The sequence below is a fragment of the Apteryx mantelli genome, chromosome 14, assembly GCF_036417845.1.
Source record: "Apteryx mantelli isolate bAptMan1 chromosome 14, bAptMan1.hap1, whole genome shotgun sequence".
Classification (NCBI taxonomy): domain Eukaryota; kingdom Metazoa; phylum Chordata; class Aves; order Apterygiformes; family Apterygidae; genus Apteryx; species Apteryx mantelli.
In genome coordinates, this window is record NC_089991.1 from 17,226,531 (window position 1) to 17,253,106 (window position 26,576).

The 26,576-nt window shown below is 41.3% G+C and overlaps 1 long non-coding RNA gene across 1 annotated transcript in view; it reads left to right on the forward strand.

Annotated features, from left to right (window-relative positions):
- Positions 1 to 5,107: 5,107 nt before the first annotated feature.
- Positions 5,108 to 26,576, forward strand: part of LOC136993327 (uncharacterized) — a 67,752-nt gene continuing 46,283 nt past the window's right edge. Inside the window, exon 1 of the long non-coding RNA XR_010885612.1 lies at positions 5,108 to 5,183. This is a non-coding gene — a long non-coding RNA (uncharacterized lncRNA). The remainder of the gene's footprint in view (positions 5,184 to 26,576) is intronic.

Below are 26,576 nucleotides of genomic sequence, written 5' to 3' on the forward strand. Positions count from 1 at the left end.
AATGCAAAGGCATTTCTATATACAGACAACTCAATGGAGTCGGAGTCATTAAATGACTAAGGGAATTAACATTGCAAAGCAGGAGCCAGCACCTTGCAAAATGAAACTAAGGACTCGTTAACAAGTGTTTCTTCCATTTATATTACAACAGTAATGAGAAGACAGATTTCATTATTCAGGAACTGGACTCTGGAAGAACTGGACTCGAGACTTCTCGTAGAAACCAGTATGACAGCAGAGTAACTGCACAAGACAGGAGAAGGAAAGAGACTTGGGTCCCGACTCATACAAGTGAGAGTTGCCCTGAAATTAGCATATTTAGTTCAAGATTTGTGTTGGCAGTTTAGGATTATCACATGACAAGCACTCTCAGTGCAGTGACTGCAGTGGAAACAGCGCATCCCCCCATCTCTTCTTCAACAGCGAGAGCTAATTCCAGTGCTCCCAAGGTGCTGCTTCCTGGGAGCTGCCCAGTCTGAACACACAAGTTCTTCGCAGAGCCCGGGGAATTCTCCTCTTGGCCTGCCAGAAGATCAAAGGCTTGTCAGTGGTTTAGAGATGGCACTAACCCACTTTAATAATTAGTTGGCAACCATATTCTTTAGAATACTTTTGAAATATTCGTGGTCAGCATAGTTCCATGTATGTAAAAGAACATGCTACAAGTATATACCACTACAGATATGTGGTATTCTACTTAATTCTACTTAATTTTGCATGAGGCTCTCATGAGTATGTGTTTACCAAATATGCTTATTTGCAGACAGCAATTTCTCTAAAGAAAAATGATCCATCTTGCAGTATAACTATTTTCTGTGCCTATAAAAGTATGCACATTTTCTTCACTTTTCACTGAGCAGGTATTACCTACAAACACTTCCCATCTTTTTTTCTCCCCTTCTTCTTCCAGAACTGCAAACTTGTTGATGGCTTTGAATTGTTCAGAGCCGTTCAAGCATATAGCAAGTAGCTTTCCACCTGCTTGGTACTTCCATTTGAGCCATTTCAAAGACAGGCTATAATTCTTACAAGGTAGATGGGCTAGCAGTAGAAGGAAAAAAAAGGCTAAAGGGACTGCAAGCTACCGGAAAATACTAGTACAGTTTCAACACCTTTTTCCTCTTTTTGTTTGACAAATTACAGACCGCTTGTGACAATATTTAAAATGTGGCACAAACTCCCTGATTCTAATGTCAAACATGCATTACATTTATTGAATTACCAAAGATGGTAATTCCAGCGTGTTAAAATTCCCTGTCCTGCCCTTTCCTCTCTGTTGGTAGCTCGCTGCCTGCTGCTCAGCTATTTCTCCCATACCACTGTATGGTTACTTTCTTGGAACAGATACTCCCATGTGTATTTCTTCATTTTCCTCACTATTTTCTTTATAATCCACAATACTGTCTGGAGGATGTATTTCTTACTATGCAATTGCAGGCATAGGATTAAGAATGAAAATAGGACATCTAAATCAGGTGCAACCAATGATATTCCAGTATATATAATAAATGGGGGAAGTCATACCAATTAATTAAAGTAATCCTCTTTACAACATGTTAAAGCATTTGAGAGGCATTGTTCAGTAAGATAAGCTCTCTCTTTATTCTGAAGAGTTGAGTCCTATATTGTTACAGTGGATCATTGCCTATCACAAGATTCATAGCTTTTAGGGTTGGAAGATGCCAATCAACTGGTTTGACCTCTTGTGTCACACCAGCCCGTGAACTTCATCCAAATAATGACTCCATCAACCCCATCACTTATATTTGAGATGCAGCATATCTTTCAGAAAGATATCGCAGTTTATTTAAAGATTCTAAGCAACACAGAATTCACAATCCATTGGTAAAATGTTCCAGTTATTAATTAGCTGCAGAATTAAAAATTTCACCTTCATTGTACACTGCATTTACATAGCATCAGCTTCCAGTAACTGTATTTAATTATGCCTCTTTTGATCAAGTTACAGAAATGAGTGTGGTGGAGCAGCTACATATTAATATAGGAATGATGATATCTGAGGACACATAGAAAAACCAGCAGTTCTAGGTTAGCAACTTCAAACACATGCTTAAAAGGCAAGGGGACAAGCATCAGGGATTTATCTCCAGTAAACTCTAAATCTTACTTTCTCCTTTTTCCTTTCCTTTCAAATGACACTGAAAGGCTGTTTTTCAAAAAAAGTGTGAGAAAGGGAACCGCAGCCTTTCTGAAGGTGGAAAAGGTGATCTCAGCCAGCAGCTTCTGTACGTGACAAGGTGATGCTGCGAGAGACTCCAAGGCTTCAGGGACTGGATCTGATAAAGCATGTAGGTTCTAGGCTGTGCATCACAGCGTCTCGTGCATCGAGCGCTACCTAAATAAGTAGCCAGCTGGCAACAGGACAGTGATACATCTGCAGCCGCATTCCTCAGGCTCTTTACCGAAGTCTGAAGGAATATGGTTGTATTCACTTGGGATTCACTGCTTGGAACTTGTTCTTGAAGGGCAGCACTTACATACTTCCCTCTAAAGAACTAAACAGAGCTAAGAGATTTAAAACATGCTAGAGGAGGAGCAACCGCCTGTGCTCACCATTTATTTAATAATCCGGCAGTTAAGAGTTCTAACCCAAGAAATGAGGTGTTTGGTTCACTCTCCTCAGCCTCATGCACATTCAGTCTCGCATCTCTCCTTCCCAGGAGAGTACCCTTACCACCAGATTAAAGGGATGGGACCAAAGCTCTCATCTGTCGAAGCTGTATCACCACATCTAGAATAATCCAGGATTACTCTGAATAGAGAAGAAGAACCAGAGAGGGCATGGCTCCATGTCTTGCATTTAGGACACTCATTTTAGGGAGAAGACACTGTCATCCTTCTAAAACATACCTAAATTGTCTCTCAGATATAATAATTTTTGTGGAGTTACCATTTACCTTGAGTGTGGACATGAAGCCAGTATTCCCACATCGGTCTTAGTAATAATGCCTAGAGATGCAATTTTTGTTTATTTTTGCTTTGGTACTCCCTCCGTTACCCATCCACTCAGAGCTCTTGTCTTACTAAACCGTAACAGTGGAATTATGTATTCAGTTATTTGTCAGGAAGAACTACTGCTGTTTACTGTAAACTGCATTTGGGGAAAGAATCCCCCAACTGGAAAGGTAACCTGCCTTCTTTTTCATCGGATACCCGGTCTTGACTTCAGCGTGAATAAACGGCCACCTTCCCAAGGTGTCTAGGTTAGTCTACGTCAGTGACCAGTAGCCGTCATAATTTGCCGCCAATAAATCTTTGTTGCGTGGCATTTAATCAGCCATTTGTTTATGCTTTCTCTGGTATCATTGATAAAGATATTGAGTAGCTTTGTAATACTCTGTATATCACTACTAGAAATACTCCTACAAGATGAAGATTCGCCATTTATAAGAAGATTGTATGGGCTCAGTCTGCTTTGTTTCCTGCTACTTTCTGTTTAATCATCGCAAGGACCAGGTCACACAGACTGCTATTATGGAGATCCTGTTACCTTTTTCACTTAAACCTGCGTTGCATCAAAATGTAGTCTGACAAGATTTGTTTGCCATCAGAGTGTAATTCTCAGTCTTTTTTCTTGATAGGGACAACTCATTCCTTAACTGCAACAATCTTTTTAATACATCTCTAACATTCATTTTTGTAGTCTCGTTTATTTTCAAGCAGAGATACTATTTCCAGTAAAATGACTGTGACAGTATCTCTGTACAGAAGTCTCTCTGCAGAATCAAGACATCACCATGTATATTGCATTAAATTTTAGTCCACAGCATTGGAGACAAGGACACATCAAATGCCACAGAAAGGGATGAGGCTGGGGAGAAGTTGTGGCCATGTGGATGATCTTCACCCCTGTGAATAATTGCAGTCCTCAAGCTACAGCATTGCATGTAATTTAGCAAGCTCCACTGGTACGCTCAGCTATCCCCTCTTCTCAATTAACCTTGAAAAGCCGAGAGATACTTCCCTGCTGATTTCTGGATTGCCCCTTAAAACTCCTGCTCTTTGTTGACAATTACAAAACTGTAGTTGCAGTCAGAAAACAAACTCTGCTGTAGTTTCTCTCTAGTCAGGCATTTATGACATACTTCGCCCAGCTACAGGTAAGGCAACGTGCTCGGTAGCCCCCGGTTCTCCACGCAGATTTTCTGTTTTATGGAATACAGACATGAAGATTGTTATGTTTTACCAGCAGTGTTAGAAAAGGCCTTGCTGCTGTGCAGCGCCCATCTTTGAGGGTCCTTTACTGCTGTTTTTGTATATCCTGATTAATCCAAGCTGCTGCTCTGCTCCTGGCCCTGCCAAGTACCTGCACCAAGTTTTACAGGTCGGGATCGGCTCCCGGCGCGGCGCTTCGCTCCGGCGCCGCTGGTGCTGCCACAGCGGGAGGGAGAAGTTCAGAGCGGCGACGGCCGCAGCTCGTCGCACCGCAGCGGATGCGCGGGCGCGGGGGCAGGAGCGGCGGGCGGGGGGGCGGCGCGCAGCTGCTGCCCGCTCCTCAGCCGCGCCGGGGCGGCGGCCTGCGCCGAGGGCTCGCGGGCTGCGCCGCGCCGCGCCGGGGCACGGAGCGAGGCGCCGCCAGGCTCCGCCGCCGCCTCGCAACCGAGACCCGCGCGTGCCCCCTCCCTGGATCCCGACCGGGCCCGCAGCGTGGCACCGGCCCCCGGCCGCGGCCCGGCCTCGCCTCGCCGCGGCGCTCGGGGGAACCGGCCCGGCCCGGCCCGGCGGCAGCGGCGCCCCCCTCCCCTCCCCTCCCCTCCCCTCCCCTCCCCCCCGGCGCGCGGCGGGGGCGCGCGGAGCCGCAGAGGTGCCGCCGCCCGCCCCGCCCCGCCGGCCCTGCCCCAGCCCTCGCGCCCCCCCCTGCGCGCGGGGCCGCCGGCGCGCGGGGCCGCTGCGCGCGCGCGGCCGGGTGCCGAGCGCGGCGATTGGCTGGCGGCCCGGCCGCGGCGCGTGCCGCCGGCGGGCGGCAGCCAGAGCGCGGCGGGCGGCGGCCGCGCTCCTCCGCCGCCGCGACCCTCCGCTCCGCTCCGCCCCGCCCCGCCGCCGCGCCTCGGGGCAGGGACGGGACGGGCGCGGGAGCCGCTCGTCAGTGGAGGAATCCGCGGCGGCGCGAAGTTCTCGCCCGGCGCCGGCGCGAGGGACTCGGGCTGCCGCCGCCGCCGCCGGTAAACGCGCTGCGCCCCCCGCGCGCCGGCTCCGCGCGGCGCCCTGCGGCAGCGCCCCCCCCCCCCCGCCCGCCGGCCGCGTGCCCCGGCCCGGCCCCCCCGCGCCCGCCCGCCCGCCCGCCGCCCCGCGCCGGCAACTTGGAGCGCGGCCGCCCCGCGCAGCACCGCGCCGCGGTCCCGGCGAGGAGAGGCGAGGCGAGGGGAGCCCGTGTGTCCGCGTCCGTGTGTCCGCAGGAGCTGCCGCCCGCCGGCGCCCGGCGCCCCCGCTGGTATTTCTTCTCTTTCGCGGTTGCCTTTGTGCTTTAAGTGGTTTCGGGCTTGCTTGCTTTATTTATTTATTTATTTACTTATTCTCGCCGCTCTTCTGAGGTCCGGGTGCGATTCCGTTTCGGTTTTTGCTAACAGTGTAGGAAGGTATCGCTGATTCAGAAACTATTGCGGCCGCGGCGCGTCTCGCGGAGGAAGCGGCGGAGCCGGGGGAGGCAGGCATTGGTATTCCGAAAGGGGGTTAAAAAAACGCTGCTTTGCATCATCGCCGCAGACTTGCGGGAAGCGGTAAAGGACAGCGATATTGTGTTGTTTGCAGAGATGGTAAACACAGAAGCGCTTCGGTGTTTCGCGTACAGCTCAGCCGCTGAGCTCTTCGGAAATTGCGCTTAATAATAAATTCAGAGCCGTGGAGAAGGAGGTTGCTGGCATGGATTGCATACATTGCCGAGACAATGTACCGGCGTTTGCTAACACCACACCAAGTCCCTGTTAGCCCTGACATGCAGTGGCAGTTTGACAAGATATTTTTTGTTTCTTGCATGCACCCCAACCGAAATTTAAATACGGTAGCTTAAGGCATGCAAATTGAGCTGTTAACTCTTTACCTCAGAATCCTACTTCTTTTGAACTTCCCTTCTTAGGATGTTTTTAAATGTTAGCATAAACATTTACGTGTAATTTCAGATGATTTAATACTACTTAAGTGTTAATATGTGCTTTTTATGCCTTTTTTTTTCTTTCGTATTTCCGTACTTAAGTGCGCTGTCCTTTGAAAAGAGGCTCAAAATGTAGTGGCAAATACTGTGTGTGTGTGTGTGTGTATAAAATGTGTGGATGGTGCTTGTTTAAATTTACCACACCTTGTATTACATGGAGAAAATGGGTATTGTAGTAGAACTGAAATGTAGGAATACTGAATTAAAGGAGGCTGTATTTACAATATTTAGATATTTAGTTCAAAATATAATTCAAAAATTATATAGGATCAAAGGCATTCAGGGTGCATGTGTTCTAAAGAAGTAAAGTCTAGAAGTAGAGATATTACAGTAAAACTAAAATCACCTGTTAATGCTGTTATTCTGTGCTTGTTTAATAGTTAATCTTAGTTACATGGTCTAAAAGTTTTTCTTCAAACTTTACGGATTTAGAGAGAGGTGATTCTCCCTTTAAGATGTTTGTATTATCGTTCAAATTATACTGATTTGAGAAACTAGTGAATCTCTACCATACATCATGATGACAGGTGTTTTTTCAAAGGAGCTTATTTAAGTGCTAGGTAAAGTGATTTTATTAGAAGGGCCTGACAACCTAAAGATAGGTGATGCTTCTTGCGCTGTAAAGTTTAAAATACACACACAAACAATTCATTTGTGCATCACTTAAATAACATGTTTATTGTGTATTGGCAAATCACTAACCAGATTGAGGATTAATCTAGGTTGACCCATATGCCAAGGTTTCTAGTCTCTGAGTAATAAATAAAAAGTATTCATATATTACGCTGATTTAGATAGTATTGTATTCTAAAATCCAGTAGCGAGGTCTGATCTTTATTCATTTAGAGAGAAAAACTTTGTCAGCTGAGGTTTCCTAGTGTCCTGGCAACTTTACAGTACTATTTTCTTAAAATATTAAGCACACACGTTCAGTATTAAAAAAAGTTTTGATCCTGATAATCTGTTTGGATTTTTATTCTGTTTATTTTTAAACATTTCCTACTAAGGCAGTGCTTATACAGAAACAATAATCTCTTAATTCTCTATGTGCTTATTTCTGATGTGGGTAATGAAAATGAAATGATCGTGTTTCTGTGTCATTAGATTTCAACTGTTTATGTAGCTTAGGGAAAATTAACACATGAACATCACTAGTGATCTTTTCATCTAATTTAATTGAACTGTATTTTGAATTTCAGTATTACTAAAAGTCAAAGAGCTGCATGAGAAAATAGAGAAGAGGTACTTGCTATTGTTAGGTTGCAGAGAATAATAGTGGTAGGAGCATTGATTTGAGAGGGATAGTAGTCAAATTTGTCTGGCTTTTTAAGAAGAGGCACATATTTTTGGGGGGGAAAAATGGGGATATCCATCATTCTTGATATAGTGTGGTCATGGGCTTTGGTATATTCCTGTCAAATGCTTACTGCCATTTTTGTTTTTTCAGTAAAAGTAAATTTCATATGCACAGTATTCTTTTTAGAGTACCAAATAGTGCAGGCTCTACTAATGATCTTGTGCCTGTAATTATTTAGAACAATATAGAAAAGGGAAGATGTTCATTTAGTTCAATCAAGGTCAATGTCTAGACTTCCTTGTCTGAGAGGTCAAACTAAACCGAAGGTCAAATTAAATGGCGACAAAGCTCAAGCCACTGTTAGACCACTCAGGTCAATATGCTGATGTTTGAAAAGCTGTTTTGTGTTTGTTTGTAGTTTACTGTGAATTTAATCCCTCAATCCTTAATGCTTTTGGCAAAAGGCATGCAATGGAGCACTGCCACTGAAGTCCATGATTAGAGATAAGACTAAAAATTTATTGGAGTGATCCTTTAAGTAATAAATTTCTCTTATACAAATAGGTAGGTTTAAAAAAAAATCTGTTACTTTCTTCCCTCAGGGTGCATAGGAGAAAATACAAGCTCAGATTATGGCTTAAGTTCCATTTTGCTGAACTGATTGATAAGAGATGTTTCAGCCCTGGCTCGCTTTTTCAAAAGGCTAGTATTTAATGGAAATGACAATTTTTTTCCAGCCTTCCCCCCCCCCCCCTTTTGACTATGTTTTACTTATACTTTCATGAGATCTTTATCAAGAAGAATATTTTTATACAGTATGTAGAGTGTTGTTTTAACAAGATAGTTTTGCTGGTATTGGAAGTATGCAGAACTGGTCCATACTTTTTGACCTGAGGTGTCACATTGCCGAGACTTTCATACCAACTGATAGTGACTCATCTCTCTAATTTCTTACTGCACAGAACAACAGCTCCAGTACAGTGTACTTGGATTTATTTTATGTAGGAGGTAGAGTATGAGATGGCTCTGGCTGTATCAGACTGTTCCTATCACGTAATGGACCGAACTGTGTGCTAGTTGTCCCTGTAGCCTTAAAGAACCCTCTGTTCTGATCCTTGTTCAAAATTACAGCTTTCATTTAGCTGGACAGCTAGAGCAACATATTCTAAAATAAAATGGTTTCTGCAGTACTGTCTCACTTAAGCCACATATGGATTTACCAGGTATATTAGGGCAACCTCTGTTAGCTGAATTTTGTCTCACAATTATTGGTCTGCATTGGGATCCTATAATGCTGTTGAAGTTCGAATGCGTTCTTTTAAATCCACCTTGCTGACTAACTCAATATTATGAAATAGTCTTTTTGGATAAGCAGGAAGTACTCAAAGCTTAGATACTATTCATTTTTATGGTTTTTTTTAATAGCTTCTTTTTGGTTGAATTGATTGACATCCAGTGCCAAATAGTAATAAATTGTTTCCTTTCATATTTATTGATGAGCATTAATAATCTAGCAGTCATCCATATAGGGATGTATTTGTAAGATTTTTAGCAATGAGCTGCACAATATTGAATTATAAACTTATGTTTGGCTGAGTAGGTTGCAAATGGGTGTGTGATCAATACGCTGCCTTACTACAATGGCAGTATTCAGACACGTTTTGGGGTAATAGTTAAGGAAACAGATGAATATTAAGACACGCTTCTTTATTTAACTCAGGAGCAGGTTTAATATAAGATGCATTTTACTGTCTGATTGATGGAGGGCAAAATTGGGTTGAAGTACAGGTTTTTGATTTTTGTTTGTTTTTTTTGTTTCATTTTTGCTTTTTAGCTATGAATGCTAGTCAAGCAGCATTGGGAAATTAAGAATTGGACATGATCCCCTTTTTAGTTTCAGGATAAAGGAGTCTTCATTCTAGTTTTGCCTTAAGGTATTTCTTCAGTACATAAATATGTACGTTCAGCCAAAACACAAACCATAACCTTTTAGAACTACAGATGTATGTTCAAATTGTATAAAGTGTATCAGCAGCAGCCCTTGAAGGATTTTCCTGCTAGCATGTGGTAGTAACTGCCTTTGGGTCTTTCAGTAAGAGCTTTTAACTGTTCTAAAGTCCCCAGGTTTGTTTGTTTTTCGCCCCATGCAGGCGAGGGAAGCACCAGGGATCGTTCACAGTAGTATACGAGCCTATCAAAATCAACAATGAACATACCCACAAAATGCTTTTTAAGAAGTATGGAAACATTATTTCCATGAAAATTCCTTTTGAAAGGTATGACAAGAAGTATGTGGAGACCCAGCAGTTGAAACCTAGTGCTGTATCTGCACACCGATCGCCCTGGTGCTGTAGCTCTACGTGCAGAGTCCTGGCGTGTAGGCACGGGATGTAAGAACAGCCTGTAGTTTTTTGTTGAGATGCTGTTTGGGGCAAGCAGTATAAATACAAGTGATAAGAACAAAACTATCTTCTCTTGGCTTTTCTTTGTTCATGCAAGCCTTTGTGGGCACAATGATATCAGCTACTATTGTTAATTTTTTCAACCACAATCCAAGAGATCCAGAGAAGCTTTTAGTGTGAATATGAGTGAAGGCCTGCCAAATTTTAGTGTAGCACCTTAAGACTGTGAGTCATCTTTTTTCATCACTGTGCATGCATGTGTACCAGAGCTTGTCTCCACATGTGTATGTTCTTGGTTAGCTGTGTAAGAGTCTAACCGCCTCCTGGAAAGTTTTATGTGTGTTCTGTTAATTCTGAATGTGAAAATCCAATTTTTTTTTTTTCCAGGGAGGAAAATGAGAATGTTTAGGAAAAGTTATTTTTCCTAAACCAATGAAGTTAAGAACACAGATTCTGTTAGTATTTTGTTATTGAATGGGTCTATACAATGGTACATATAAAACTTATGGTGAAAAGTGTATGTTTAAAAAGATACGTAGGAATACAATAAAGTAAAGCAAGCAAAAACGACCCAGATTCTATTCTGAAGTCATTATTACTTAGTAGCATAGGGTTTACATGTAAACACATATAAAAAAAAGATCTTGGGGTATCCTGTTAAATGTATATAACATTATTTCCAAAGCATTTTACAAATATAGATTGCACAGTGGTTTTTTTAATCTCTCTTTAAAATGCAGCTATCTACAGCAAAACAGAAGAGTTATCATAACAACATTGTGCTACATTGCAACATTGTACTACATACTGAGAACCTGGTAAAAATCTTTTTCAACCGAAAAATCAAGGGTTTATAAATGCAGAATACTTGACGTTGAAACATAACAATGACACTAGAGACAAGACTCTTAATCTTGAAAATAAAGTTCGCTTAACTTGCTACACTTACCTTGCCAATATTATATGAAATACTGTATTTGAATCAGGTTCTGGGGGGGAAATGAAGCGTTTGCTTTGCAGCAGTTGAAATAAAGTAGTATTGGTAAATATTAAATGCACAGTAAATAAAAATATATTTTCTAGGAAGGAATATTAAAGACTTCATACATTAAATGAATTTTCTGAACCAAATTAGTGATGTGCAGTTTAATACCCTTAACTGAATATCAAACAATTTCAGAACAAATTTCATTAAAAATGTCCATCAGCGCATGCTGTTTTTCTAATCCTGCTGTCATTGTGTAGTGAGCACCATTGCTGAAGAATTCGGCATTTAAAGAAAATAACATCTCATTTTAGTTCATATTTGCACAGTCTATGGTTTGGATGTACACGTGTATGGGTTTTTGGTGCATGTGGTTTTAGTTTTGGCCTAGGCACATCCAGAAAATCATGGCCCATCTGGAGTTGGCAAGAGTATAGCCAGGAACGTAGAACTTCTTAAGCTGCGTTTTCTTAAGCTTTTTCAATTTTTTTTCTCTTCATAGTTTAGACATAGATAAAATGTTTTTGTAATTATCTGTGCTTTTTGAGACAGAGAGCTATAACTGGTAGACCAGTTTTGCATGAGAACCTGAAAATGTGAACATCCACAGAAAATATAAGTCCATAGAATAATAGAGAAATCCGCCCACCTCCCCCGCCCCCCAACTGTAACATAGCTTACTGGGTACTAAAAACAAAAGAAAAGTATTATTACTGAATCACACACACAAATAATTTTTTGGCTGATTCATTCCTGTCATGGGGGAACTTATTCTATAAATCCGGACTTTTCTAAATATTTGAAGTTGAAATGTTGTGATTGCGGCTATAGTTGTAAGTAAATACCACAGTACCATGAAAGTGGATATGTAATAAAATTTTATAATTGTTCAATTTGTCTCATTTTTTAACATTTTTATGTTGCATATGTATAGTTATCTAATATATGATTGAGTTTATGTAAATATATTCATGTGACATGAAGGTCTGCTAGCCATTAAGATGCAGAAAATTTTCACAGTGGATGGTTTTGGTCAGTTACCTCTATTTTGGGTATGTGAGGCTTAAATATCAGGTTAAGACATTCACAAATCCTGTTGAGGGAAGTTGTGAATATTCAGCTCACTACTAGAAGTGAAGCGATAGAGACTCTCTCTCTTTCTCTCTCTGTGTGTGTGTGTGTGTGTGTGTGTATATATATATATATATATTTTTAACCTTGTCTACTGTTTAGAGATGAGTGGGTGCCCAGAAGGTGCTGAAAATTGCCTATATGCTGTACTGTCTTTAAGATCTAGAGCAGTCCTTAATGTTTCTCCAGAATTCATCTTGCATCTTCAGCTGCTGAAAATCCTTGTGGGGGGACCAACCCCCCCCCCCCCAACCAATCTAGCTATTTTAGATAAGGCACCTGAAATAAATGTGTATGTTTGGTTTGGTGGGTTTAAGTCTTTCTAGAAAAGATTTATAAGTAGTAGACAGTAAGGTAGATGAATAATAATAATTTAAAAAGCAAGCTATGGTAACAAAGATTTGCATATAGCACTGATCACAAAAGGAACTTAATTTTTTTTTGCTGAGAGTAAGCTGCTTCATTTGTCTCCCTGCATAGAGACTAACCTAAATCCTTTCCTCTCCCCTTTCCCTCCAGCTGCTTATTGTGGATACAGAGCAGTCAGAGAAGCCATCTCTAGTGCAGTGCTAAATTTGGAGGTCACAGCTTTATTAACCAACACTGAAGTACGTAGTGCGCCAGCGCAATCTTGGCTGACAGCAGTGGCCCCTGCTACGGTATAGAGAACAGGCTGTAGGCCTGCCTCTCTTTCAGCTTTCCCACCTGCTAGGGGATGTTGACAAAAACCTGGAATTTTAATTACCTTCCTTTCTTCCCTGGTACCCGTGTGGCTGAGAGGGGCAGTGAGAGTGAAGCTGCACAGAACATCTTCTCAGAGCATCACGTGAATGGTGAGGACCAGTGCCCACGTGGCTCACTGTGCAGTAGAACTCACTCAGGCTTTTTTTTTTTCTTTTTTTAAGGAATCAAAGTCATGATTATGCCAGGAAGCCATCTAAAATAGACCACTGGACAGAGAAGAACCCTAACTGCACTTTGACTATTTCATCACTGGAGGGCAAAGGAGAAAAGTAGTCACTTTCTGATGGTGGCACTGATGACCAACCAGCCTTCTATTAGTAACCGGTCTTACTGTCATGAAAAAGAGCTGAGCTAGTGACTCTGCAGTAGTTCACGTTGCCGCTCTTCCTCCTGCTCCCTTGGGACTGCTGGCTGGGAAGGTGCCCATCTCGGGCAGCAGCTGCCTACCTGCATGCCGCGGCCCCTCTCCCCCTAGGGCATGGGGGGCAGGAGACTAACGCAGAGCAGGAGTAGGTGACCTCAGTATTGCCTCAGCTGCCTGGGGCTGTTTTCTTTCCCTTTCAAAGGTGTATTCGGGGCCTTTGGCGCTGCTGCCGCATCGCCCTTTCCAGAGTGTGCACATGCGAGACCTCAAGCCCTGCCTGTGCCTCGGAGCGGTGAGGGAAGGGCTGGCAGCTCCTCCTGGTGTTGTGTTCCTTGTTGTATTACCGGTGAGGATTACTAACTAATGAGTTGAATTAGAGAGACCTTTCCCTTCCCTTTCACAAGCAGCTGTCACTGCTGGAGAGAAGAAGTGGCGAGAGGTGAGAAGAACCCGTGGATTGCCTGTGGAGTATTTATTCTTCTATTGAGGCTCTAATTACCTAACTGAAACTCTTCTTCCATCTCTCCACTGATCCCAGGGGCCTCTCTGGGTTCCTCTAGTTCAGCTGCATTCTGTATCAGCCACCTCCAGGCTGCAATTGCCTTCCTTTTTCATGCATTGTTCCTTTAAAGGCACAGTAATCACTCCCCCCTGTGCTTCTCAAACCCACCAAACTGCAAGCCTGGAGTATGCAGAGCGGCTTAAGCATTTCCTTGATGCCGGTCACTCGTTCCCTGCCCATAGCCTTCACTGGCTGTGTAAGCGTTGGAATGCGTATACCTTGTCAGTTCGGTATGTCTTGATGCTAACATAGGTTACAAGATTTAGATTTCTAATTGTGTCACAGTTAGCGAAAGGCCAGCTTCTGGATGGCCTTTGCTGGCCGCACAGGCGGACTGCTGGGATACGGAGAGCTGTGCCCCTCTCTTTGCCTTGGAAGCTTCTTGGGGAAAGTCAGAATTTGGATGTTGTTGATACTCTCAAAATAGGTTTGTCCCTCCCTTCTTCCCTGGTGCTGCCATGGAAAGGAGATAACCACAATACTTTTTCATTCCCCGTCTCTTATGGAAAAGTAGCAATATGAGGTGGGGGTTTTGCATCTTTTAAAAAGCTGTTATAATTGCTGCTTTGTGCTACCTCAGCTTGTGAAAGGTTTTCTGCGTGGCTCTGAATACCAGTGTGTTTCTGATTATTGAAAATTTCATGGCTCCTAGAATCCAATATTATAAATCCTATATATAATCAGACTTAATTAATCCTAATAAGGCTCAAACCTTGTGGGTAGTCCAAAAATCTTAAAGCAGAATCCATAAAAGCAGATTGTCCCTATGAACTGTAGGGTAGGAGTGCCTTTAAAGTTGCAGCATAACAATACTCTAGATATGAAGGCCGTTGAGCCTGCATTAGTTGTGTTTGAATGTTAGGGTCCGATCCTGTAAATAGTTACTACTGTCCTGTTAGTGTTCAGATGACTATGCATCAGAAAGGGTCACCTGCATAAGAAAAGCTCTGCTCAGACATGTTCTCCTTATTGTCATCCATTTTCAATTTAATTTAATTGATGTATTTGAAAGAAGGAAACTTAAAAGATGTCTAGATGTCACTTTAATTGTGCTAATGAAATGTTGTTTAATAGTTTTACTGTTGAGTTTAGTACTTAGTCGGCCATAATATCAGCGCAGCAGAACCTGCCATTTATAGCTAACGAGTTTTATTTTCAAAATAAGCAGCAGCAAACTCGTGTGTGAGCCTGAATTTGTGGCACTTGAAGTTAATGGGTGTCTCGCAATGATTGCAGTGACTTTGGATCAAACCTTGCATGTATGGGCTGCTTCTTTGGATGGGTCTGTGTATTCTTTGTTTCTAGTGGAGGATTTGGGGGGCTTTTTGTTGTTGTTGCTTTTAAAGGAAAAAAAAAAAGGGGGGGGAGGCTGGTGGCACATATTACACAAACAATTACCGAGGTTAAAGGAAAATACTAAATGCTTTGTTTAAGGTTAACCTCCTGTATACCATACAGGCAGCGTGGGCAGAAGTAAAACCAGGGATTCTCCTGGTACAAGAGCAGCTATGTGTTAATCCATCCATGTCTTAACTTTTTTGCAGAAGAGAGTATTAGCTAGCGTGGCAGGCTGGAAGGAGTATGGCCAATGTGCCGTGTTTCCCGGGCCCCTTGCAAAAATGTAGAATAAAATCTTCCCGACTGTCTTCCTTCTCACTTCCCTTATCTGTTTGAAACTTGCCTATAGCACAGCTGTATTTTAGGCTCCGAGACTTAAATAGCAATACGACCTGACCAAGGATTATTGGACTTGGTCCAGTCAGTTTGTGACCATTTTGGAGCATAATTCTCATCATTCGTTATGAACAGATCTGTCTGTGTCAGGAGTCACTATTTTTTAAAATAATGCGTTCGTATGGTGCCATTTCTCGCATTCTGTATGATACCTGGTTTGTGTCTGTTACTGGCAGATTATACCTAAAACCTGAATGTAATTAATGAATGTTTATTTCCACTTTGAATACTGTGGAAGTCTATAGACTTATTCATCTTCCCTACTTTGCAGTTATTCAGCATGTCTGTTTGCTCCCGTAGTAAATCTGTAATAGCTTTTTTTGTATTAAGGAAAACAATCTTTCCTTTACTAGGAAAGCCATGGTGCAGGGTTAACTAATGCACTGAGAAATAGGTTTATTCTCCACTTAGAAAAGGGGCTCCTGTGGTTGCACAGATGAGGGTTAAGGCCTGTTGTCCATGAACAGTGGACAGATTTCCTGCTAACCAGTTCACCTTGTCAGCTTCCAAGCTGTGCTTTCCTTCCTGAACTACCACAGCAGATTTCTTCCCTGCCTCTCCCCCTGCCCCCCAAAAGTAATAATTTCCTACTGTCTGTCATAAGAGAAAAAAGAAGTTGATCTAACCTAGTGTTCAGCGCAACTAAAATTTATGATTAGTCAGTTTATGACCAACTGTTGCTTATCGCTCCTGGAAGTCCTTGCAGAGAGATGGAAGAATGGACTGGCATAGCTTGTATTAGCACTGCGCCTATCCAGGGGAGGGTTAAGACATAATGGTGTCTGGGAATTGGATTTACTGCCTGAAATATATCAGTTTTGTGAAAAGATGCTTGTCTTAGGTCTGCTAATTGTACACCTTTGCTGTCATGATTTTTTCTCTTTTTTAATGAAAATGTTTCAATTAGAAAGTGTTTTGGAAGATGATAGAAGTTGGATAAGGTTCCAGCAGTGTAGGAGGGAAAGAAAAATTAATCCAATTTTTAATTTCAGATAAACAGCTTTATTATAGAGGCTATCTTGTCCTTTGTAGTTAGTTTGAACATGGACAAGAGTCTTTTGAAGTAACTAAAATAGTTGTATTATATTTGAAATATGTGGTAGCTAGGTGGCCTGCTCACTGATTCCTTTTAGCACATTATGGGACCATATTCTTTTTTCAAGAGCAGAGGATCTGGTTCAGTAGACTGCCCAATTTAGCCCTCTTTATACCCCTCGAGGATGGGAATCCTATGATAAGCAGTGAGCAGGGCAGGTGTAGTTCATCTGTGTGACCATGACTATGTCACATAGTGCAGGAGAACTTGTGGTTGGTTCTTCCACAAGGAAAGTGGATAGAGGCACTGAAATCCTGGTAACAACCTCCATGTCTTCCCAATTCCTGTTTCCTCACCATCTCATACCTCTGTGTTGACCGAAACTGAAAGTCCTGATGAAATTCTGAATTCAAATGAGCTCCTCATATTCCTGGGACAAACCTGACAAGGAAGGAATATTTCAGTCTTCTCATATGACTTAATACATTATCCCTGTTTCAAGAAAACAGACTTCTCAGTGGAATACAGTATCTCAATGGGAAGGATGTTGACAGCAAATCTAGAAATGTTCTACTTTGGATCTATCTACTTTTCTTTAAGCAGTTCATTTCTGGATGCCTTTAAGTCTGTTATATATCAGTTACTCAAGACCATGCAAGATGAATCTGCACAGTTTTATTAGCAGACAGTAGCTTCTTTCACCATTAGTAGAGATAGAATTGTCCTTTTCTTGTTACAGTTAAAGCTCTTTCCCAGGACACAGTTGTCTTCTCTTTTGTGTATCATGACCTATAATGGTGCAGGCATGGTATCTACATGCAAAATGTTGGCACAGAGGAACTCCTAACGTGACTCCCCAGGACCTAGCTGCTACTTCAGCAACCTCAAAGTTCAGTCCAGGGAAGTTGTAGGCCCGTTGTCACAGGACCATCCTCCGCCGATGTTCCCGCTTCTGCTTGTCCCACTGCAGGCAGGAATTCCAGGCCGGGCACCTTATTTGTTCTTCACTTTTCCACAGTTACCACAGTGCTTTGTATCATGCATCCTTTGCCCAACCCTCTTCTCCTTTAGAACTTCCTTAAGGTTTCAGTCAGTTTCATCAAGAGACATTGAGGTTAGAAACTGGGGAAAACAAACAAAACCAAAAAACAGAAAACAAAACTCTCTTTTGAATTGTGACAGTAGTGAAGCACTGGGATGTTATATCTGGGGAGGCTGTGAAATCTTCACCATTACTGATGTTACGAACAGACGAGACAAGCATCAGTCTAGGATGATAGAGTTATGGTTGCTACTGTCTTGCAGGTAGGGGACGAACTAGATGACTAACATGGAGCTCTCTCCAAGCTATTTTTTCCTATGAACTACTGGAATTGAATAGCATTTTTTAATGGAAATTGGTGAATCTGAACAGATGTATGCCAAAAAAACCCTTTTTCCAAGTACTTTCTTTAGAAATTTAGTGTATTGTTCAAGTTACCAAACTGGTATTTTGAGTTAGGACAACTGAAAATTGGGATAAATTTGAGAATGGTAAAACCAGACCTTAGTGGTTTCAGCATTATTTGAGCTGGATATTTTTGTATATATATATACATGTATGCATGCATATGTAGGGTTTTGAAACACAGATACAGTAATGGTTGTGATAACTGTAGTGGCATATCACGTTCTTTTTGTTGAACTGTTTTTTCCTTTTAAGGCTTGCTCTCTAAGCAAACCCTTAAAGTATGGAAAGAGGCTAAGATCATGAATAAGATAGCTGTTTTGCTAAGTTCAGTAGCAACCTTCTAGCTCTGTAGTTGAAATTTTGCCCTAATAAATATTTGTATATTCCAGGCAATTCATCTAGCATCAGCTTTCCTAAGAATAACGGTAGCACCCAAATAGCTAATGAGACTACTTCACATATTGTGCAGAGAAAATGGAAGCAGCGTCCTTACTTGGTAAACAACCCTGACATGAGAGAAATAAAAGCATGGAGAAGCAGGTCATGCTTTAGGTCATACGGAAGTGACTTTGAGGAGAATGTAATGGGAGCAATGTCTTCATGGTAGTTGCTACAACACATATGAAACAGAATAAGATGAAAAATTTAAGCTATAATGATTTTGTGAGGGAAAGCCCTGCCTCTCTCCTTGTTTCCCTGTATTGTGTCAGTACAGATCTGTTTAAATGTGGATATAGGTGCCCTCTGCAACTAACATTGTATCAGTACTACAGAACAATTCATTGATCTCTGAATTTCTCTTGAGATATCTCCAGATGCCCTGGATACTTGGGTTGAGGTTTTCCCTAGAAAACAGTGTTTCAGAAAAATAACTGATCATCGAGGCTGGCATAACCTTCCTGCATGCTTTTATAATTTAAGTTACAGTGGAATTAGTGAGTAAAGTATTGAATATTGTCTCTTCTATTGCTATCCTTTGGAATATTAATGGTAATGATGATTCCCCAGTTTGGGAAACATGGCAGTGGCTTACTAGTGACTAATAGCTTCAGTCAGTAATGTAATAGATTTTGCGACATGATAATGAAAAAGTTCTAATGAAGGTCAGATGGCAAATGGCTACTGAATCGTTAGTTTTAAAATCTATCAAACTTTACAATAATTTTTTTCAGGTTTTGAACAGTTCTCTCTCTCCCTTCCCCACCCCCCCCCAGTGATACAGCCATGATCATTACAAATATTTTAGTGAATTTGTTGAGCAGATCTAGTCTATTAAGTTTTGAAAAAGAGAATTGGTAAGGCTGTTTAGCTTGATATATGGTGTCAAAGCCCAATTCAATTTTCAGACTTTTAAGGTGGGATGGTATTGTTGAGTAGAACAGTTAAAATTGTGTGACATGCTCATTTTTGTTGTTTTTCTTTATATATTGGCTGAATAGCTGAATCAAGAACTTAGTGATGCAAAAATATCTAACTTTTGTCTGAAACTGTTCTTATCCAAACAGATTGGTATTAGGCACAACTTTTTATAGCATAATATCTTTCTTGATCTGATTCCCTAATATGAGCAGCAGCTTGTTTTTGTAAGTTAACTTAGTGGTAGTATCACTAACTTTTGCAACTTTGATATTCTGCAAGGTGGAGTGGTAGTTTTGCCAATGATTTGGGTTAGTGGGTAAGGCTTTTCATGTTGCATAGGTAGAAGGTTTTTACAAGCCATTAGAAGCAATGCGTCTTGTCTTAGAATGTCTTGTAAACCAATTCCTGAAACTATGGATTACAAAAACAATTTTTTTAAATAGTAGTATATTTTTTCTTGTTTGTGAAATGTTCATCTGTTTGTCGTCAGCCAGTCGCATTCCTGTAATATATTTAAGTGAATTTCTGTTAGCAACCTACAAAGGAGTTTTTTGTACAGCGTACTGATTCCTATTGTGACCTAGTTGCGTTAGCTGCACAGCATTCATCTATGCAGCATTAGATAACTGTGATTATTTCTGAGTGATAGAAGTGAACATAGAATAAAAGTTAAAAAATAGTCCCAAATCCTTGGGTAGTGAAAGAAAAATGATGAAACTACCTTTTCCTGTGTATCAGTAATTTAAAGAGAGGGTAATACTACAAAAGTATAGTTCAAGTTAAGATTTGACAGACAATCTCACTTAAAATCCTTGCTGCTCAGAATCTGTCCTACAGAAAGCACAACACAGTATCTGCTGTCATTTCATTCCTGTGTTGAGATACGTTTGTTTAACTTTTAGAAGGATATGTGTGTATATATATGATTTCCTTCAAATAAGTAAGTGTGGGAAGTTACATTTCTGATATATTGGCTCCATGAAGATGGAAGAGAAAGTCTGAAACAAGTTCTTTTTAAGAGAAGGTATTTAACTGTAGAACTGTTATTGAATTCAAAAATTTGTTCAGTCTGTTGAGCTTTTTCATACCAAAATATATATTGTTTCACAATTTAATATCTGTATGTGTAAGTTAGAAAGGAATACAGATACTGATTATATATATATTTTTATATATATATGTATGTATGTATTTAATGCTAAATCTTTATCAGACATTATTAAAAGGCTTCCAGTGACTGATCTGAAAAACTTTCTCTTCCATTCAGAATATTGGAGATGGAGGTTAGATATTATTTTGTAAGTTTAAAAAAAGAAAGAAAGAAAAAGGTACAATATAGTATTTGACTTTCTACACACATATATAATATTCTTTTCTCTCCAAGATATGCTGCTGATGGATACCAAGTTCTTTATTCATTTTTGGTATAATGTATGCTGGAATATATTGCGAGCATCCTGCAAACATTTTGTTTTAATTAATCTCAAAGTTAGTTTTCTGAAGACTGGAGGCATTAACAAAATGCACAGACTTTACGTAACTTTATTTTTCCACTTTTGAAAGTTTTAAATAGCACAGGTTAGAACTGCTGTGGAAAAAAAAAATCCTTTGTGTACTCCATTCTTTTGTAATTTACTGCTGTAAGGAAATTTTATGCAAATACATACGTGATAGGGATTGCAGATCTTAAATACATTCACTGTTTCAGAGAAGAGAAAACCTCTTAAAAAACTTTATGCATTTATTTTCCCATTTATTGTCTAAAACATTTGCTTCTGATTTGCTTCTCTATTGCAGTTTCAAAATGTGCGTGTTTGGGGCAAAATTTACCCTGTTAGGTTTTGCGTAATAGTTGAAAAGCATTCCTTGTACATCTTTGGTGTCGAGATTATTTTGGCCCGATGACTTAAATCCTTGATTATGTTGTGGGAAGAGAAATGACGTTTCCTAGCACCTTGTTTGAGGAGGAATAGCTGTTGTGTTGTTGATCCGTTTGGTGTGGTGCTTACGGAGCTTTCTGAGGTAAGATGTTAAAAGGGAAATTTGCATGCAATTGAGCTGCATTTTTGGGTTACAAATTCCTAGCTCGTGCTAGGTGTCGTGCCGAACTGCAGGTCCGCGGGTCAGAGCGCGGAGTTAATGATCCTGCTGGCGCTGAATTGGTTGGGGTGCTAATCCCTGTGATTTTTCTCCCCTGTAATACAGAAAACTACAGCGCTTGTTTTGTTGGCGCAGATATAGTTCACGCTGCTTCCTAATGGCCAAGGCATGTCAAAACCCAATTGCATAATATAGTGTCATCATATAATTTTCCCTTTTCCTAGCGGGCAGGAGCAAGGCATGTGCGTTGCGTGCCTGCTCTGCCGAGTCCTGTGCTACAGCAGGATCCCCTTCGCGGGGGTATCTACTGCCTTTGTAGCGTACGCCAACCGTAAGAGAAACGGCTGGCATACTGCAGCTGGGGGTCTAGGCCCCTAAAAGAGCGATGCCATGAACTACTGAGGGAATGAGTTGCCCTGATTCAGACGCCTGGGACTTCTTGGACTAGTTGTTGGGCTGACTTGTCTGCTCCTTCCAGTTGGATGCAATAGTTCTGACCGTCGTCATGTTAATATTACGACACTCTGTATAAGAAATTAAGAGTGGATGCCTAATACCTGAGAGAGATTTGTCATTTTGTAATCTCTGACAAGCAGACAGAACCTAAGATGATATTATGGCTCTTCTGTTTCGGATAGATCTGTCTCTCTAGATATGGGTACCTTGTCTTTGACAACAGCCTGTGCAGGAAACGTTCATGTGATGGTTAGATACCCAGTAATGTAGCTGTGCAATCCAAATCAGACGTACAGGGTATTGTGGATGGACTTTTTAAACTGAAGTGTGTTGTTACTTTCATGAACAGTTTATGAACTTCCATATTTGATCTCAGTCTGCTGGCACTTTGAATTCTTGGCTTTTCTAAGCTCTGCAATGCACTGGTTTAATCCATTATTGTCATCATCAAATTTTCTGGGAGTGAGCTTTTCATTTATGACATGTTCTTAGAAATGAAACATTGAAGTTTCAGCCTTATACCCTTCCACAACTGAACGTGTGAGCTGCCTGTTAACCGTAGCTCATCTGGCACAAAGGATGTGGTAAGTGTAGCAAGTACCATGAATGAATGAAAATCTAACCTCACCTGCAGCCATCTCTTTTCATAGATCTGGAGAAAATCAGCTATTTCTTTATCCTGGGCACTTGCAGATATCATCTGAAATTTGCAAAGTAAGCATGCAATTTCAGAGGGGCATAGTCATAAAAGATGGGTGGTTTCTGACCTTGGTTAAAGGTGTTGAAGTTCAGAAACAAGAAGTTATAAGAGAAATGAGTGCTGAGTCTGATTCAAACTGCAAGTACTATGCATTTCTTTTATTCTTTCACAGTTCACAGAAAATATATTCTCAAAGAGACAGTATATCATAATACTTTTTTAAAAAACTGTGATAGCTATATTGGATTTTTAAGTTAGCTTTGATTTCTGCCCTGCTGAATAGAAATGAGCAGCCTTATGTGGGATCTTTAGAATGCTTAGCAAGTGATGTTCAAACACCTGGTGTTATATCTAAATATATGGAAAATAGCTCTGCCGCAGACTTGAGGAAAATGGATTAAATCCAGTATTAAATCCAGTATTAAATAAACCACTACAAGAAGATTGGACTATGTGTGAACAGTAAAGGTGGGTCCAGTCTTCCCCCTCTGCCCCCCGCCATTGTTTCCTGCCAAGTCTGCTGTTAGCGTTATCTATGTTTTAGTCCGTTGGTTAAAGAGAAGGAAGGCTGCATCTGAACCAGCTCTTGGCAGTTCTTGTGACTCTTTGATAGCTAGAAATTTAGAGTACCATGTTAAAGTGTTTTCTTTTGTAGACTGAGCTGTGTGGAGATCCATTAACAGACATTCATTTGGGGTATGCTGCTTCTGGCTTTATCCTACAAGTTCATATATTGGAGGACATAGTTGCTCATGTGGCTTGAATTCACACAGTAAAAATGCCTTAGTGCTTTCAAGTCACTTTATTATGTACAATAACATTTTGTCTCCCACTTTCTCTCTTTAATGGTAACATTTCACTCTCTTCAGCACTTTAATAGCACATAGAAAGCAGATGACTGTAGCACTTGCCATTATATTCTAGGTTTCAGATTCTTGCTCATTTGGGACTCTTCTCCCACCTTCTGCCATTTAATTCTATGGATGAGATGATAATCTGGTAAAAATTGGGAGCAATTCAGCCTAAGTCTTTTAACTTACAACTTCGAAAATTAGGTAAAATAGCACATCTTGACCATAGTTTTTATATTATATGTAGTAAATTGATTTTCAAAACCTCAGAAAAGTTTTTTTGACCTGCAGATGTCTAAAGAAGCTTGCATTGTCTTCAGGCAGGCAGAGTTTTATGTTCTTGTGATATATGGGACACTCAGTTTAATTTTGGCAAAGCAAATGTAAAATGGCTTGATCCACAAAACAGAAAACGAAGGAAATGGCTAGGATCCCAGTATATTTGCTCCATATTTGTTACTCCGAGGATTTGTTCCAGTACAGTTTCTTAAGCACAATTTTAGAGAAACGTATAGGAAAATTTCTTTTAGATTTCCTTCCTAGTATTTAAAAGACAAATGATTGAGAAGCTAACGTTTCATGGTCTCGCCACACTCACGTTTGTTGTAGGAGACTGGAAGGATTGCATTCCCATCTGGTCATTTGATGGAAACTTTTTAAAGCTTAAATGGTTGCTTTAGATTCTACAACAGATCACAGCTTCAAGAGATCTTCGCCAGCATTATTGCACTGATTGAGTCTGCGTTTGCTAGAGATTACAGCCGTGATTATATAGCCGAGAGATGCAGGATGACAGATAAAAATAAAAATCCTTTGTATTTTTTAGCTTTGGGTTTTTTTTTTCTTCTTCTTTCTTTCCCCTCACCAGACTTCAGTTGAATATAGAAACTTAGGACAGAAGGTAGAACAAAGATCTGGGAAAAGCACAGAGTAAACTGCAGTTAGTAAAAGATTTGGGTCAGGGCACTTGAGAAGGAGGTGTGTAGCATTCGCACACGCTTGCGCAGTCTCTACGCACACATGTGCGTGCGCACACAGACACGTGCGCCCACACACAGAGGCTTACAGTGCAGGGGCTCTTGCTGTGAGCTTGCTAACAGCAGTACGAGTAATTTTGCTGCAAAATAAAAGTTCTTCTTTGCTGTTTCTTAATCTTTGTCTGACCCTGTTTTATTTGAATGAAAATGATGGTGGTAAAAGAAGTAGACTTGTGTTGCAGTAGAGAAATTCAGACTTCATTAGCAACATTCAAAGCCATCTTCCTTGCCATCTTACTGTTTATGAAAATAGGATTTTATGCCTAGCAACATTAATTACAATTAACTGTAGGGTTCTAATTCGTTGACTGTATTTATTCAGAACTCTATTAGTGTTAAACAATTAATGATAAGTTGAACTTTAAAGTGGATAAGAACATCATTTTAAGCCGTAATAGCTTAGTGGATGAGCATATTGTCCTAAATTGGCTTAGCTACATTGTTAAATGGTCACTGTATGCAGTGCATGTAATTATATGATGACTGAATGCTATTAAACTTATCACTTGGTCTTTTAGATACGCATCCGCAATATTGTAGCAAACGCTTCTAAAAGTTCCAGCTGTGAGAAATTGTTGTTTCAAGCAGTACCTTTAAGTGTTCACTAGATGAATTCTAGATGAATGTATGAAAACTGATAGAGGAATTAACTTATTTACCTAAATCTGGTTTTGCAGGTATGTTTACTTTTTGATGACATTATTTTTTATTTGTGCTGGTAGAAGAATAGTTTTAAAAAGTGCCTCAAGAGTTTAATTCTCTTTCCATACACATTCCACTGACTTAGTCGACTTATAACATTTTTCCATTTTATATGCTTTTTATTGCAGTGGGAAATGGAGAAGATGATAACTTTTTAGTTTGTTTAAAAAAAATCAAATAAATACTAGTTTATCCTATGAGTTACATTTGAATCCATCCTTTTTTTCCAATTGCTAAGTGCAGTAAGTAAAGTCACAATCCGGTGATGAAGTAGCCGGTTTTCTCGAATAAAAATAGGCTAGCAGACGCACTTAAAAAAAAAAAAAAAAAGGTATGTGGGAAGGATATCTTCTCCTTTCTTTTGCATTACAAACAGATAAACGTGTGTGTGTATATATATATTTTTGTGTGCGCGTATGTATATGTGGGCTATTCTTTTCAAGCCGTAGTAGGGCACCGTGTGTAGCAGGAGCAGTCCAAGGAGAAGCTGTGTGACTGAAAACATCTGTTTCTGCTGGTCCCCCGCTTGCTCGCCGGAGCAGGGGCACAGGCGCAGGCAGCGCGCTCCCTGGCTCCGGAGCGCCCGCACGAGGGACGGGGCAGCGCCGAAGCCCCCGTGTCCCCCCGGACGCTGGGAGCGGGAGCCGTGTCCTTGGTGGCCTGTTCCCCCCCCTACGCTGGAGAGGAACTAATTCACCCTCTCTGACCTTCTGCATGTAAAACAAGCAATATTATTATCCTCACTTAGGCTTCTTTATTATTTACGGGAGTGGCACAGCCAGAGGTCCGCAGTGGGGCTTGGATGTGGAGGTGCCGGGAGGCGTCGGTCCCGTAGGTGTGATGCGGCGGGTTCCCGAGGAGTTCGGTGCGCACCCCGCCGCCGCGCGGTGCCCCCGTGCCGTAGCGTTCCCCCCTTGCCGGGCTGCGCGCCGGCTCTCCCCTTCCCCGGGTGCCGGCTCCTGTGCAGGCGCGTTCGGCCCCGGTTTCGCTGGCCGCCCCGGGGGACACGTCTGGAGGGAGGCGAGAGGTGTCCTGGTGCCTGCCCTGTTTCATGGGCTGCCACAACCATGCTGATGATGCCACTGGGGGGATAAAAATCTGAATTGTTTTTACTAAAATAAATTCAGGAAGGTCTTCTTCACCTTTCTAATGTCAGCTGACTCGTAGGCCTTCCTGACAGTCTCTCCTTTTGCGTACTGTATATCTTAATAAGCCTGCTTCAGGGAACCACCACCTCTTAGTGAAATGTTGTAGCATTTACAGCCAAACCTGCAGTGAAGTCCTTGGCCTTAGAGGGGAGAAGGACCTAAACAGCTGTACTCTTTCTCTCAAACTAGTTTTTCTTATGCCAGAAAACAGTCTAGCAATTCCTTTAAATTAATCTTTTTTTCTTCTTTTTTTCCATTTCTGAAGATCCCTCTCCATTACTCTGTGTTCTGTTCCCTGTACTTGACTGACTGGTGGCTCCTCCCATTGCCGTGATTCAATGTTTGTGCC